General features: G+C 36.0%; 1 protein-coding gene across 7 annotated transcripts in view; it reads right to left on the bottom strand.

The window, feature by feature from the left end:
* The window catches only part of LOC106461589 (mitogen-activated protein kinase kinase kinase 9-like), a 100,423-nt gene extending 98,636 nt beyond the window's left edge, over positions 1-1,787 (bottom strand). For 3 of the 7 annotated variants that reach the window (XM_022388594.1, XM_022388596.1, XM_022388595.1), the window contains exon 1: positions 1,516-1,761. The gene's annotated coding sequence lies outside the window, so the exon portion shown is untranslated. Of the gene's footprint in view, positions 1-1,515 lie in introns of all 7 variants that reach the window. The other 4 variants (XM_013921431.2, XM_022388597.1, XM_013921430.2 and 1 more) reach the window with 3 other exon arrangements.
* Between the last annotated feature and the right edge of the window lie 11,961 nt (positions 1,788-13,748).

Below are 13,748 nucleotides of genomic sequence, written 5' to 3'. Positions count from 1 at the left end.
ACAGTTTTTCAAACACAGTGTTGGAAGTAACTGCAGTTAATGGGATACAGACAAACTCTCAGACAGACACCACAGTTCACACAATATACAAGACATTTCCTCTTGAAAAAAGAATGATAAGAGGTGATTATATTTAAGTTTACATGATTATCTAGGGAGATGAACAGGATAAATGCCTCATGTTATATTTCTAATTTAACAAGACATGAGGAGATAAGTTTCAGTTTTGGAAAAGGAAGACTATCCTCCGGTTAAGACAGTTATTTTTCTAACAGAATGATTTGCTTATTAAATGAGTTGCTGTCAGTAGTTGTGGAGGCCAGTACTTTACAGGAGTTTAAGAAGGGAATGAATAATTTATATAAAACTAATGGGTGGGTTTAGATTTTTATTATGGGTGGGTGTGCAAACACAATCTAGAAGGGCCAAATTTTTCCTCGTTTTTGTTACAGGAGAATAATTTTTGTAAACAAATTGCAGTTCATATATAATTTTTTTATTTTTTTTGGCAATGTACTTTTTCTTTAGGGAGTTACAAATTTATGGAATGATTTAACTGATAGAACAGTAGCAATCCTCAGAATTTTTTTCAACAAATCACTATCCTTAACATGGCCACCAGAACTGATAACAGTATGACAAAAAGAGGGAACTTATATTACAAGTTTTATGTAAGTCAAATAGATCTTAATTTCTTAAGTTATAATGATTTTTAAATAGGTACCAGCAATTTTATTTCTTTTAATACAATGAAACATTCAACAGAGTTCTGACTCAAAGTTATTCAAACAAAGAGGTAAGTCTCATAATTTATTAAAGATTTAAAATTAATTTCACTAAAAGTTAAAACTTCTTACAACTTACAAAAATATAAGTAAATTACAACTTAAAACAATTTTTTATGTCTTTAAAACTCTTATCTTTATGATATATATATATATATATATAATATAGTAAATTACAACCAAGATGCTTGGCTTTACCCAGTTACTACACTCAGTGCTGATAGTGATAATGTGATACGAAATTGAAAATAAAAGCAGATTCTCCAAATTCCAATGCCATATTACAACAACAACTTACAAGTCTTTTTGCAGAGTTATTTAATATTTTCACCTACGTATTTACTATTCCAAAAACAAAACTACATAAGAACAGTCAAGTCAAGCCTATTACCTCAAATATTTGAATAGCATTTCATCCCAAGCCCTTAGCTAAAGTTGCTAAAAGTTCAATTAGTACTACAGTGTTAGTAATAGCATTACTTCTAGTGCTACTGCTGGATCACTAACCACTAAAAAACTAGGCTTAATAAAGGTAACACAGAATTATGACACGAGCAATAGTCAATCTTTTTTTTTTTGTTTTATAATATTAAAGTGGAGTATTATCGTAATTTTTCTATTTCGTATGGCTTAGTAACACTAACAGTAGTCCTTAAATAATTTATTTATTGTTTCTGTTAGCTGGTGTGAGTGTTACTAACTATGTTAAAATAATAATTAAAATACCTACCACATCCAGTATCATTGTACTGTGTAGAAATTATATCACCTTCTTCAAGTCCTACCCACTAACATTGGTGCCAGAAAAAGTCAAATTACTTTCACAATGAGAAAAAGTTTTGCATTAATAATCAATTATAATACCAGTAATGCTATTATTAAAAACGCACTGCGCAAACATTAAAACAGCTTTAATTTTTAATCTTTATTAAATATAAAATTCAAATAATTTACTGACAGATATTTAATAAACACCAATAATATCACCTACTCCAAACTCTTCAATTTTATTACACTACACAACGCAATATCTTAGCTAAAAAAACGTGAAAGATGTTCCATAAGCAAAACGGAAAATAAAGTTACATTTTGTATGCTTTCTCAAGAAAATAATAATAAACCACTCGTGACTTTTACAATAATAATAAAAAAAAACAATACAAATAAGGTAATGGTGGTTAACTATTTTAAATTTTATACACTATTTTTGATAAATTAAAAATAGAAAACAAAATATTGTATAAGTGCAAAACTTAATATCCCGTTTTATAACCTTGAAATAAGACCCAAAACTAGAGCGCTTTGGGTCTTATTTTAAGTCTATTACACTTTATATGTGATCCTTTGTGCTAACTCTTTAATCAAAATTAATATCCCATTTTTTAAGATATTTTAGCAATTCAAAATTGATCTCATTTAGAAGAAATGGAAAGCGTTTTGCAGCTTTTTACACAAATATAATATTTTTTGCTGTTAACTGGTTTGTTGTTTGGTTGGTTTGTAATTAATCATAAAGCTACACAATCTGCTATCTGTGCTCTGCCCACCACGGGTATCGACACCCGGTTTCTAGCGTTGTATGTCCGCAGACATTCGGCTATGTCATTGGTGGGCAGCTGTTAATCACAACTTTAAACAGTGGGCTATCTGTGCTTTGCCTGTCGCGGGTATCGAAACCCGATTTTTAAATGTTACAGGCTCGCAGACTGACGTCTAAGCCAACATTAGAGAGGGGGGATAAGAAAGATTCTCGTTTAACATTTGAGATGCTTGTATCAATTTAGATCATAGGTCAAATCAACATTGTAAAAATGTTACTAAATCGCATTACACCATATTCATAATTGTAAATATACGTTGTTAATTTGTTCCTTTTTTTAGTAAAATGCTTTCAACCTACTTATACTTATATTTTCAGCTACAGCTATCTGCTCCAGCCATATCTAATTTTGAACTGATAAACCAGAGGAAGAGTAGCTAGTCAACAGCAACCACTGCCAAATCTTGGACTACACATACCTGACCGAATAGTGAGATTTGAAAGTCACTCTTTTAGCGCACCCGTGGTCCTAAAGTGCGGAGTACGTTTGCGTGACGAAGGAGACGCGAACTAGAAACCCTTTGATTTGCAATATTTGATACAGTACCGTTGAGTATACTTCATCCCTATTGTTATTGTCGTACGATAAAAGGATGACATTTTAAAAGAAATGTAATTTGTTATGCTTTTTCTCTAATGGCCAGTGTTTTTCACTGTAGCATAAATTAGAATAGCAACAAAAGCAATCATCAATATTTTCCAACAAATTGGATAAAATATTTCATTTTGCTCTTTCCTGTGCTGACTAATTATATTGGTTTGATACCTCATTCTTAGGTGCTATACGTGGATTTTCAAATTTTCATCCAAACGGTCATATTTTAGGGTCTCTGAATCCTCTTTGTGTCTCTAGGTTGTTGTGTCCAGAGATTACCCTGTGGTATGCAGGCATGCCTTTTCATTTGAATGTAAAACTTTTGCAAGATATTTCGTTGCAGTTTTTGTACAACACATAGCCAAGAAAGTCGTTATTTTTTTTTTCTGGCTGCCTCTGTTCCCTTGTTATTCTATAGAGATAACACCTATTCTACTCACAGACGAACATAGGTGTAATGCTAAACTTTGTACAAGAATGTCGACAGCAAGTATCCTCCAATGACAGTACAGATGATCTCGCAAGTGTATGTCTTCCCTATGTTTGAAAGAGGATAACCATCACGTCGGTGATCTCAGTCACTATGAGTACACTCAACGTTTCCTGTTAAATAATAAACGTTAGATTTATATGCCATGTACCAGCTCCTGGTTAGCAGAAAGATATCTCGAGAAAAGACATCATTTTAATCAAATCATTAATGCAGTAAAAGGCGACTCTTCAACATCCATATAAGCAAGTACACACATTATGTCTATGTCTTTGATCAATAGAGATTATTTTGTTTTCGTTACACATCATTTCCAGTTTATTCGGTTTTTGCTCAAACTCAACTAGTTTCAGCTAAATTCAGTGTCATCTCTTGAGGTATCTTGCTGATCCTCCCATGATATAATGGACCTGTTTAATACTCTTTGACTAAATCAGATTCATCTGAAAGTACAATAGAATAGTTAGGAAGGAAACATTTTGGTGCTCTGACCACGGGATATTATTGCAGAGTTTTCTATTTTCAACTAACATATGTATAACCCTTATTGAAATTGTGTGTTACTGGGTTTAAAGAAATGCTTCTAGCTCAAGGAATGACATTTTCTGCAAGTAAAAGTCCTCTTCTGAACAATGGACTTTTGTTTATGATACAAAGATTCATGACATTAACCTCTCTGCAACTGCAAAATCAGAAAGATCAGCCAATGTCTGGTGTACCCAGAACAGCAGATCAGACTTGTTTCCAAGGATCCATCTTAGCTCAATGAAAACACATATGACTGAGGTGGGATGGCATCTGGTAAATCCAAGTTTGAATGGTCTGTATAGGTATCCCAGCTTGTTGCCAGCCAAAGTAAGTCAACATCAGTTCTAGTTAAGGCCAGTAGAGAAGGACTGAATGTACTGCCTATAGATGAAGCCCATCAGTCAGAGCTGTTTCTGTGGCAGGTGAGACAGTGGGCCATAACCACCGAAGACCACAAACCATGGTACAGCTGTTACGAGGCTCTGCTTCCTCCTCTTCACCTTAACTCTACCACCATATCCTAGAGGGTAGTAATGGTCTAGTGATTGTCTGATAGAGCAGCCCACACCATGCCCCAAGCGTTTACTGTGACTCTCTTGGTGTCTGCCATCTTGGCCCACAAGCAGTGAGCTTTTTTCCTCAAGCTGTAACACAGATGTTGCCCTCCTATGTGGGTGGTCTTCTTTGATTATAGAGGGCCTAAGCTTTGGCCCGTAACCTTGGCAGTGTCACTTGTATATGGGAGTCTACTTTATCATGGGTCAGTTATGAATCACTACAGGTGGCTTCTTTGGAAGATCCATCTTTGACTTTCTCTGAGCCATTTCTTGGGACTGTTTAACCAATGGCCTTGGTAGCTACCAAGGTAGTTGCCTCTCACCTTTTCTTAATATGGGAAATGGTGATGGGTCCTGCTGTCAATGTCAATGGCCCTTTTAGTGGCATAGACCATTAGTGGTGAAGGAGATAACCCACGTGCTGACTAGCTCATCTGATGCTGTAGTAGCGGTTATAGTAATGGGCGTGGTACATTTTCACTCTACCCAACCCACGTGAGAGAGGATACAAGCTCTTCAAAGTTTTTTCTTTAGGGATATAGTGGGCCTGTTGAAGGTATGAACACATTTGGTGACATTTATTAGTGGAAATGTCATACCCTCAGACTGGAGATTTCACAAACAAGTCTCATTTCTTCTTGGCTAACATTGTATCTTTCTTAGGTAGCATCAACAGAAGTAGTATGGACAGTTGCTGAGCCATTTGTAGGTTTGGTGTCTACAAAATCGAAGAGGTGGTCATCACCATCACTTTCTTAGTAACCAATATGTCCAAAGAAAGCTTAATATTTCCAGGATTTAATACTATCATGAGAGCTGTTTGGTCTCAGGTGAATTCTGAGCTATCCCATGTCTGGTAAATTGGACAGCAATTAATGTTCATCCATAGAATCTGCCATGATAAATGTCAAATTGTCAAACTAGCTCTCAGAATACAAGATTTAATGGTTTAGTTCATTCCTTTATTGTAGAAGAAAATTTGGACGTACTGGTTTTCATCATATTGGTAGTCCATAGTGCAGGTAAAGAACTTTGGGAATTGGTAACAAGACAGAATAACAACTGGCTATTCGAAGAAAATGAGAACAAAAGTGGTCAAGAATTTTATATTAAGAGTGAAAGTCCATGTTGAATACCTAATATCACATACATTCCAATTGGTAAAATGTTCAGCAAGTTATGTAGGTTGGAAAGGTTCGTAAGTGTTTGTTTACCACTATGATGTACTTCTTGAATTCCTAACAAGTATTTTCAGATGTGAAAACTATTGTATTTTATCTATTTTCTCCAGTTGTCTTAGCTATGATGATTAGTTAGTACCACACATACTGTTCAGAGCTGACTTTCAGAGCTGTCTTTTGGCTTTAACTCCAGCATTCCCCCATTTTGCTCGACATGGACAGCCAAGTGAGTACCCTCAACTATTTACTCCTTGTCGGGTGAGTTGGTATGATCTGAGGTGACATTCTCCTCCTCCTGTGATTTGTTGATCTTATACTCAGACTCCTGTTTAAGCCAGTGCATTAAAAGCTTGTCAGTGAAGTCTGGATGCAGCTTATTAAATTGCACCAATTTCTTTGGGGTACCTTGCATCTACTGTAATTTATATTTCATTAACCCAACCTGACAGATTAAGTGTTACATACCTTTCCAACCAGATCCAAGCTGTTTCTGTATTATTGGTATGTACCACAGCCAGAAACAATCTCTATGCTGATACATCCATTCCTTTAACGTCTTGTTATAACATTTGTTCTGTCACTGAGCAGCCTTTCCTAGTTTTTGATGAGCTATTCTTGTGCATCGACTGATAGACATTAACCGCTCCATCTGTTCTAGGGGGAATTTCTGGGACCGTACATATATCAGCAGGGAGCAGTATTTCTCATCCACATGTGACTATATAGACAAACAACTTGTAGACCTCTGTATGTTATCACAACATAAGATGAGTGTTCATCCCTGTTGGTTTGGCCAGAATTAACAAACTTGGGAAGCATATACTTTGTATTTTGTTCTACCAATTATGATACAAAATCTGATTGAGATGATAGAACAAAGTGCATGTTGTGAGATAGCAAGTTCTCTTTTTGTAATGTTTTTTTATTTAAAATATCTGCATATTTTAATACAGATTGTTTTAATTGTTCATTGTCTCAACTCTTTAAATGTGAACACTGTACTTTTTAGTCAGTATCTTCTCAGCCTCGGAGTCATGGCTAACAGATAGCACATTTAATTCAAGAACATTTGTGAAAAATTTGCAGGTTGTTTCGTTTTACTGAATGAAGTCTAAACCAATAACACAAGATACAACCAAATCTTTAACGACAACAGAACACCGGTCCACAATGCTATTTGTTACCAATAGTTTTGCTTCAAAATATCCTAGAGTCATTCCATCTGCAAGACACGTGTTACCTTTACTCCAAGTTTTTGATTGAAGTGTTGGATCATTTCTCTTGATTTATTGCCATATATTTTCATTTATTACTGAATAATCTGACCAAATATCATTATGACCTACTACTTTCATACCATTAATCTTTAGGGTTAGGTGTGGCAGATCCATTTTAGTCGTTGTTAAATAGTTAATGGAGTGTTTTACTTTCTAGGGATTCAAACCTCCTTCTTTGATCTTTGCTCTCGTTTTCCAACCACTGCCCGTGTTTCTTTGTTTCCTGTTCACATATTATATTTTCTTGGGACAATGCATAGATAATTGCCCTACTTAATTACAAGTATAGCATTGCACGGGTCTGTTACAGCGTTCAGTTTCTTGTTTATTATTTCGGCAATGATTGTGACATTCCAAGTATTTTCGAAAAGGAACGTGCAATTGTGATATTATACTCTTCACAGTTTCTCTTTCTGTAGCTTCCAGATTCCATAATTTGTAAGTTTTTCACAATTTTCCAAATAAACGTCTTAAGTGACTGCCTTGTATTAGTTTAGTACTTTCTACTAAAGAGTTATTTAGCCAATTCGATATCCTCTAACACTACTGAGTAAAAATTATTCAAGGTTTCCTTAAATTCTCCCCAATGTTCGAAAGCCATTTCTGATCTGAAAGCATTTCACCATTCTAGTGGTCATCCTCTCAAACAAAAAGCCACAGTTTCCAAACATTTATTCTCAGGTACTTGATCCATATAAAAATGTCTTTCTAAACTACTAAAATATCTAAGACATTAAAATCCGAATTACCATCGAACTTCCCAATAGATAGGGGTGGTGGTTTGATTGCAGTAATGAATTTTTAATAGGAGTATCGGTAGAACGAACTCTCGAAGTTTAAGATTGAGGGGATGGAGACTTCATTTCTCTCGCTAGTAGATCAGTCACGATGTGTGTTAGTTCTATTTCCACCTGTTCTGTCAATGCTGATACAGACTCCTTCAAACTTGCCACATCAGATTCACTAAATTCCAAAGTAACATAGTTTTTTTCCAACACAAGTTAACTTATATTTAACTTAATTTAAATTATTGCTGAATCAATCACTCGACACAGAACTGAAAAGCAAACAGTCCAAAATCACAACTCAACCTCTATGAAAAAGTCCTTTTTCAGGTACCAATGGCCCTTCCCTCAAACATCAAAGAAGATGGTAATCGTTCCAGGCAGTTGCGGCAAAACGAAAATGTCGACTACAGAATACTTAGAGGTCGTTCTCTCACAAGACAAAGAACTTCTGCTGGTGTATCCACTTCTCATCCTTCAACAGATATTGCTGACTTAACTCTGTCTCCTCCTCAAAGGGCATTGCAGCCACGTTGCAAAGTTGATTACTGTAGTTAGCTGGTCTTCGAACTGTTACATTTTGAGTAAGCTGAACCATAGCTGGAAGCTAGAGAAGATCAAGCTGAAGATTCATAAGTATGAATTCAATTTTTCTTGTAAGGTATTTGTATTAAACTACAAAGATTTCATGATGTCAGTATAAAGAGGGTGTTAAAAGTAAGGATACGAAAACTGAGATATTTTATATAGAGTGATTAATGTCACCACTTTGTTTTTCTAAGAGGGAAGGAGTGTGAGATAGCGAATTCGAATATTTTGGTTATGGCTTTGTTTATGATTCATTTATTATTTCTTCTATCGTTTAGTTTATCTATGAATTTTTAGATACATCAAAATGCTAACTCATCTTCTAGCTGATCACCTTTATTTTGAATAAATATATATGCATTATGAAACTGACACCAGCTTCTCTAGCAGTGACTGACAGATATTATTAATGTAGTAAAAGATTATGTAAATTTATGATCACATGAGATGTACTCTTGTGATCTAATGCAATTAATGAATACCCTGTCATAAGTTTTATAAACTGAGTTGCGGTATAGTTAGTGAATTATTGTTGTTTGTCACTCGATATTATTATTAATATAGAAAAGTGATTTTGGAATATTGTGTATTGATTTTTTAATTAGGTTTTTTCTTCTTTCGGTTCTTTTTCCTGACTCCATTACTTGAAATAATTAATACTGATATTTATGTTTTAGTGTTCATTAACATTAGTATTAAGTTCTGGCCAGGAACGTGTATATTAATTACCTGTGTTACTGGTAAGTGCTAAATTATATTCTTTGTTACAGTTTAATAAGCTGGTTTTGTGGCGTGTTATTTTTGACCATTACAATGTATGCACTACATCTAACACTTTGAAATATTCAGATAACAACTTGGTGTTGAAATTAGCTCCTTGATCCAAGTGGATCTCTTCCAGTGCTTTTAACATGCTATCTTGTGTTCCAGCGACACATTTGCTGCAGCTGTGCCAATGTATTGACTAATTAATAAGCATTACCCCACTCTGTGAAGTAGTTGATAGGAAGAAGTATGTATACTTCTCTCAGTCTCTGGGAATGGACCAGCAATATCTAGGGCTGTCTTCTTAAGAGGAGATCTAACAGTTTTCAGTTTAAGTTTAGAGTGCCTTGGCTAGTTATTTTCTGGGTAGCACACACCAGACATATTCATTTTGGGGCCAAACATCTCGACTCAAGTGTGCATAAATACCTTGGGGTCTTCCGGTCTTTGTGTATGCTAAGTCTGGACAGTATCTTGCCTTAGAGCTCTAAGACCACTAGTTACATTGCAGTCTGAGAACCATGACTTGACTATTTATAATGATGATACAGCACACCTTCTTTCATTCGTAACTGACAAGTACCACAGATTATGTGCATCTATGTCATGTTCCTTTATTTGTGCTTGTGTGTTTAACACATTCCAGATCTGTGCTTTCATTTGCTCTTCCCAGAGTTTCTGAAGTGACCTTATGTTTCTATGAAAAATGGTTTTGACTCCCACATGGTGTACAGAATTAATAGAATCCACAAATATACAGGGATTCACCATTTGGCAAGATAGTCCACTCGAATTTCCTTGTTGTGGGTCCAGGTGACAAACTATGACAAACTCATATCATTTTAATGCTTTTATCCAACGTGGTATAATTATTTCCAGATTTTCAAAGTTCATTAACCTTTACAAGGAAACCTGATCCATGTAGATAGTGAACCTCCTATCATAATGTAGTAACCACAGTGCAGACAGCTCTTTCCTTGTTATTTAGGAACAATGAGCATACAACTAGCATTTGTGGTTACATATTTTACTCCGTCTTGCAACTTGAATAACACTGCTCTGACTACATTATCTCTGGCACTTGTGTCCAACAGAAATTTACTTTCTCCTTGTGGATATTTTAGCAATGGAGCATCCACCAAAGCAAGCTTTATGGATCATAATGCTTCACAACATTTCATGCTCCATCCAATGTTTGTCACAAATTTAGTGAAAGCAAAGAAACAACAGTGTTGCTATCTAGTAAAAGTTGATTTAAAAGCATCAGTCATATGACAAAAGATCAAGCAATCTGCTGACTTCTCACTTGTTCATAGATTAAGGCCAGCCTCTTACCACTGCATTATTAGCAGTGTCTATAGACATCCTTACATACAAATGAAGAAACTCTACTTCCATGAATAGGAGCATATGTTTCCTAATTCCATTGTCAAGCTTTCTCTATTTATCTAATGTAATACAAGTTCTCAGACACAAACTCAAACATGCATCGAAACACAAAAGGATCATAGATGTACACCCTTCAGTGTTAAAGAGCAGTGGGCACATAACATAGGCTGAATAGCATAATGTTGGAATTCATACAAACTATCTTTCATGCTAAAAGCAGTCTTAGGACTACTCTCGTCACCAATCTCAACTTGCCAGTATCCATATCTCATATTTAATATTGAAACCATAAGAATTTTCCAATTCATCCAGACATTTATCTGTTCATGGTACCAGAAAAACACCTAGGCAAGAAACATCATTAATTTATCGAAAATCAAAAATAGAATCATGGCACACTTTTCTTCATCCTGACAGTTATTAACGGAGATAACCAAGCACTCTATGAAGGTTGTTTGAATCTTCCTTCAACATTTACTATATTTCAACACTAGTTACATCCATAGTGTTCCACTGAATCTGGCATAGTGGTTGCTTTATCAGACATTTATTACCTGCATCCATGTTGTGGCAAGCAACTATCATTCAATTCATTTGGCTATCTGGTCCCACAAATACATCAATGTACTCAACAAATAATTGTTTTTCTAGACCTTCTGTACAATCTTCAACAAACTATTTTAGATGTGTTAGTAGCTGTGTACTTGATTTTAGCTGTGATGTGTCAGACACAACCCTAATGCTACTACAGACCTCAGTTATTTTCACTTTTATTACCACACTTATGACCATTCAAGCATAAAGTTGAATAGCTGAATGTCTATAACTACAAACAACACCAGGACTTTCTGGACAGGAAACAACCTTTTCATGTAAGATGCTGTAACCAGAGTACATGGCACTAATACACTAGACTTTGTCTGTATTAAACCATGAAATAACATTTATGGATACAGAGATGTTACTTCCTCCACTAAATAAGCTCATGCAATCCACATTCCCTGGAGACAACATAACCAAAATCTGATTACTCTTCGATGGAGCATCAGTTCACCAGTTGCACAGATGAAACGGATGGATAATTTCTATGGTACATCCATCCCAAGGATGCTAGTGCCAGATCTTTTAAATGAAATTTCCTAAACACAGCCAGAGATCTGCCTTTACACTTATGCTTAATCTATTGCTATTAATCAGAACAAAATTGGTATCTACTGGCCGGAGAGGTGGTTTCAGTTGGAGGGCTTGATATATATTTCAAAATCAACTAGTGTTCTGGCTGCTCCTGTGTCAACTAGGAACTCGATATCTTGCCATTGTATCCTTACAGGTATATAATAAGCTCCACTCAGCCCTAGAAGAGATGGATAGACCTTAAGCCCTTCAATGGAAGTTGTCTATTAGTTTTCTAGAGCTGTAGAAGCAGCATTTTTCACTTGCTGTTGGTTATTCTTGATCTGGTGAGCCGTTAATCAAACTTATTTCTGTATCAACAAACTATATAGACACGGCTGGTTCTCCAATACTTACCATGTCATACTTTGCTGTTCACAAAGTAGTGGCAGCTCATTAACTAGAGACCCAAAATATCATATGAGAAGCAGACAGTTTGTTTCTCCCTCTTGGATGACAACCAGGTGGATGCATCATTGAGATAAGTTGTGGCATATAAACTATTGGAGGTTTGGGAGAGCCCTGTACACTCTCAGCATGGTTCGATATTGATATGTTGGAAGTACCTAAGAAAAATAGTCTTTTGGAGATCTAGCCACAGCAGATATCAGTGCAGATGTCTTCCTCTCCAACGACAAGGGCATGACATAAACTGCCTTGGTTAGGGTGTTGCCTCATTGTTTCAGGAAATCTCTTAATGAACTTATCCATGTGTATGTCTTGATGCTCTGCTGTCACATGATAAACTTTATCAGCCTTTTTGTTGTGACTTGTGCAAATACTTGACAGTGTCTAGGGTTGGGCCATCTAAGTTCAGGGTCAGGCATTTGAGTGCCTACTCCTGTGGCCAGTAATTCCAAGTAATTACCGACCTGAAATGTTTCAGGAAATAGCCCAGATCTTCATTTGCTACTCATCTGAACATTGAGGACAACAACAGCTTGGCTTCGCTCACAGGGACTTGTGAAGTTAGCCACATCATCTCTCTTCCGGGTTCTCAGCTAATGCTTGGCTAAGATGCCATCAGTATTATATATAATGGGGTAAGAGATGTATTTAGTATTTCTAAGTCTTCATCAAGTAGCCAGTTTTTGGTCAAAAGCAGCAGAGCAAGAAGTTGCTGTTGGCACCTCATCCTGAATCTCTATGCAATACCAGGTTTCCTTGCAACCCATGGTTGCCCTGGAAGATGCCTCCCAGTTTGAAGAGATTCATGACTGCCCTATGGTTCATGGTTTCCCCGTTGGTGCCTCCTGTTTCACTTGACAGGGAAACACGTTGATTGACAGAGCTTGTCCACCTCAGGTGGTCTTGAACAAAGCTAGGATGGTGCTACTCTAGCAGGTGGTGGCGTGGGAGGCCTACAGAGACCGTGGCGTGTGGCCACAGATACGCCAGGTCCCACTGTATCTTGGTGACCTACATTTGGCCATACTTCCTATGAACCATAATCAATCCTCATAGATCATGACTGATCTACCATTCTTGTATACAGACGTTAGCTGAGCTTCCCGAGTCTTTTGTTACAGAGAATAATTCAAGTTAGGGCAATACACATTGTAGCAAAAACAAAAACTCCACAATAAAATTACATGGTCACATCAACAAAATTTCTAATTCTTATATACTTTGTGGAATTTTCAATTTAAGCTGATTTTGTCAAAGAGTATTAGGTTGGTCCATTTTATAAATAGACCATTAGCAAGATAAATTAGGAAGTAACAATTAATTTCTAAGCTCACTGACGTTTAAGCTAAGAAATATAGAGACTGAACATGATGTGTAACACAAAATAAACACAATCTTTGTTTATTGAAAGGCTCAAAACACACTGTGTATAAGCAAGCTTTCTTTTCTCAGGAGATCTTCCTATCAACCATCTCACGTGGGGTCTTGTGTAAATTGTCTAAATCTAATATTTTTTACTTGATTTAAATGTCAAATTTACCCATGACAATTAGCATTTCATGTGACTGGTCATTCTCATTCAACATAGCCTTGATATAACACCTGTTATACCAGTGAAGAGTGAAGG

Source organism: Limulus polyphemus, unplaced genomic scaffold (assembly GCF_000517525.1).
Source record: "Limulus polyphemus unplaced genomic scaffold, Limulus_polyphemus-2.1.2 Scaffold993, whole genome shotgun sequence".
NCBI classification, from domain to species: Eukaryota; Metazoa; Arthropoda; class Merostomata; order Xiphosura; family Limulidae; genus Limulus; species Limulus polyphemus.
This window is presented reverse-complemented; position numbering and strand designations above follow the sequence as displayed.